Source organism: Ctenocephalides felis, unplaced genomic scaffold (assembly GCF_003426905.1).
Source record: "Ctenocephalides felis isolate EL2017-DRISC unplaced genomic scaffold, ASM342690v1 CF-g0.4_SCAFFOLD_01604, whole genome shotgun sequence".
NCBI classification, from domain to species: domain Eukaryota; kingdom Metazoa; phylum Arthropoda; class Insecta; order Siphonaptera; family Pulicidae; genus Ctenocephalides; species Ctenocephalides felis.
This window is the reverse complement of record NW_020537758.1, coordinates 48,202,176-48,205,225: the sequence shown is the minus strand read 5'-3', so window position 1 is coordinate 48,205,225 and position 3,050 is coordinate 48,202,176.

Genomic DNA, 3,050 nt, shown 5'->3' with positions numbered 1-3,050 from the left:
CCTCCTCATATCTTTCACCCCTTTTTTCCTCGCCACCGCATTTTCCTCACCCCACATCCCCATCATCGCTCTCGAGGGTGCTCCGGGGACTCGCACCCCGACCCAACCTGTGACGCACCCAGCTTTTCAATCGGCGCGACCCAGTGGTGGTCGTCGCGCGCGGAACCCTCACCCCCTATAGTCCCCCCTCTCCCTTTCGAGGGCGGGACCACAGGGTCGCGGGTTCGCGAACCCCACACCCACCTATAATCCCCCTCGCCCCTTTTCGGTGCTGCTGCGGGGTTCATTAGGGGATGATACGGGATTCTCGCGCGTATCTCTCCTCTCAATCGAAATCGAGGGGAGCATACCTGGGGTCTCAAATTCGAACGGATGTGATTCCGTGCATACCTCGTTCCACAGCGTCAACAGTCACGCTATTTTGCGTTTTGTGTCCGGAGGTATGAATCGAACTCGGTACCCTGTTGGCATGAAGCTAGCACGCTAGCAATACGCCAACACAGGCCACATCGATTCTGCTTTTTTTTGGCCTCATGACCTGTTAGTTTACTAAATCCAAATTTTATCTTTGTGCTACCTTACAATAAATAATAAATACCACGCTTTCCATTTTTTGTCCCGAGGTATGGTTCGAACTCGGCACTCTTTGGGTACGAACCCATCGTTCTACCAATTACGCCAGCACAGGCCACATCGATTCTGCTTTCTTTCGGCCTCATGACTTGTTAGTTTGTTATATCTAAACATTAATTTTGTGTTATTCAACACTAAATAAATACCACAACGTGAACAATACTCTTTTTTTGTCCTGAGGTATGATTCGAACTCGGTACCTTTAAGGTACGACGCCATCAATCTATCCATTACGCCAACACAGGCCACACGAAATCAACTTTTTTTTGGCCATATGACATGTTAGTTTTTTTTTGTTTAAAATATACAATATCATCTACTTTGCAACGGTTTACTAATGTGATCGTCGTGGCGTCGCGCGTTAGGAGCTGGGAGTCACTGGAGAGGACGTGGTAGCAGGTTCGAGACGTGGTAGAGGTAAGCAAGGTAAGAGTATTAGTTCTTAACGTGGGTAAGTATTAGGTTAAGGTAGGGTAGTGTAAAGTAAGGTAGGAGAAGGTAGCGTCAATATGATAGGAATATTAATGTAATTAATGTAATAATTACGCGAATCAAAATAAAGATATATTAGTATTGATAAAGATATTCGAAAAGAAGAAAATAACACAATACTGAAAACTTAATTTTTCTATAAGTTATAGTTAAGTAAAACTGACCAATATACAAGGTATATTAATTCAAATGATCTGATTAAGACTTAAATAATAATACAGATTAAAGTGATTGAAAAATTTAAGTTAATATTTTGACATGGTTGAAATGAGTGAAAAACCATAGATTAGTCTATTTAAAATGGCCAAAGTTATAACTACATTAACTTTATTGATCATGATAGAATTAGATTACAAAAATTATATTATATAAAATTTATTCAAAATATTAAATCCTCTTCGAAGAACGAATTATTGAGCATATTAATGTTCATAATAACATTAGCTTATCAGTTTATAATACTGTATCTTATGTTTCTAATATATATCACTGAAAATGGTGTGAAATGAAACACTCCAAATAAAGTTCAGTTAGTTTTATTCAAAACTCTCAATGTATCACAGTATTTAATAATACAATTATATTAATTTATTCTTACAATTGCCGTAATGAAGATGACTAAAATACATTAACTATAATATATTATAGTATGTATTAGAGATGGGCTTATCATATCCGAAGCCGGATCGACTCGGATTTAACTCCGCTTCAGGAAGGAGTATATCCGCTAACAACTCCACGACTCCGACAAATTTGAAACCGAAATACTCGACACAAATGCGTCGAAGTGCGTTGTTTATGCATCTAAGGATTTGCCAAATCCCATTTAATTTTTAAATGAAAATTTATGAATAAAATAAAATTAAAAGAATAATAATAAAATAATTTTTCTAAAAAATTCACAAATAAATGACGAGTTTTTCGGTCGACCACATGATCGACTCAACGACTTGTAATTTTAACAGTATTGACCAAAGTAAAAACGCAAAACTTTCTTTTGATGAGAAAATAATTGATTTTTTGGAATAATTTTATATAAAAATAATTAAGTAAACTTTGTAATAAAAGCAAAACATTATCATAAAATATTTTCATCAAATAATATTACTTCTGCTTTATAATTTTTTCTTCTGCTATTTTCATTCGAGAATTAATATTATATCAGGTAGTTCGATTAGCATATTATTACTTTTATACAATTATATAATTGTGTAAAAGTAATAATATAATATAAATATTGCTGCTTAAATACATTGACGTCACTGATATATTTTACACTCTAAAAAGTATTGTTATTTCAGGCTATGGAAAAAACAGACTAAATGTGTCCAAATTCACGGTCAAAGATTGTCGTAGTTAGAAATATGACCCCTTACTATTCAATAAATTATACATTGGAGTTATTCACAATTGAACACAATTTCATTGTTCTGTATCTTTGAAGTAATATTTTTGTATTTTCTGGAAAAAAACGTATACCTAAAAGGTCATAAAACTGCCTGTTTAGAAGACGAGAAAGCGACAGCTTCCTTAGTACCAGTGTTCGCGCCAATTAAAGCATGCGGTTAGATTGATATAAAACAAAAAATCATCAGTCGAAAATCACATAATAAATAAAATCAATCAATACGTTATCAAAAAACATATTAAAATTATTGTAAATACACTTATAACTTGTTATTAACATAAAATAAATATTACTAGTTACAAATTATAGTATTTTACAATTGGTCCTTCAAAATTCAATCACAACAATCATTGAAAAAACAACCAGCTTAGGGAAGTCGGATATGACAAATCCGGCGAGACAACTCCACTCGGATTCACTCCGAGGTATTAGTTGTATCTGAGTGATAACTCCGGAGTGAGTTACCCATCTCTAGTATGTATATATATTAATAATACAGTATGATATTAAATTAAGT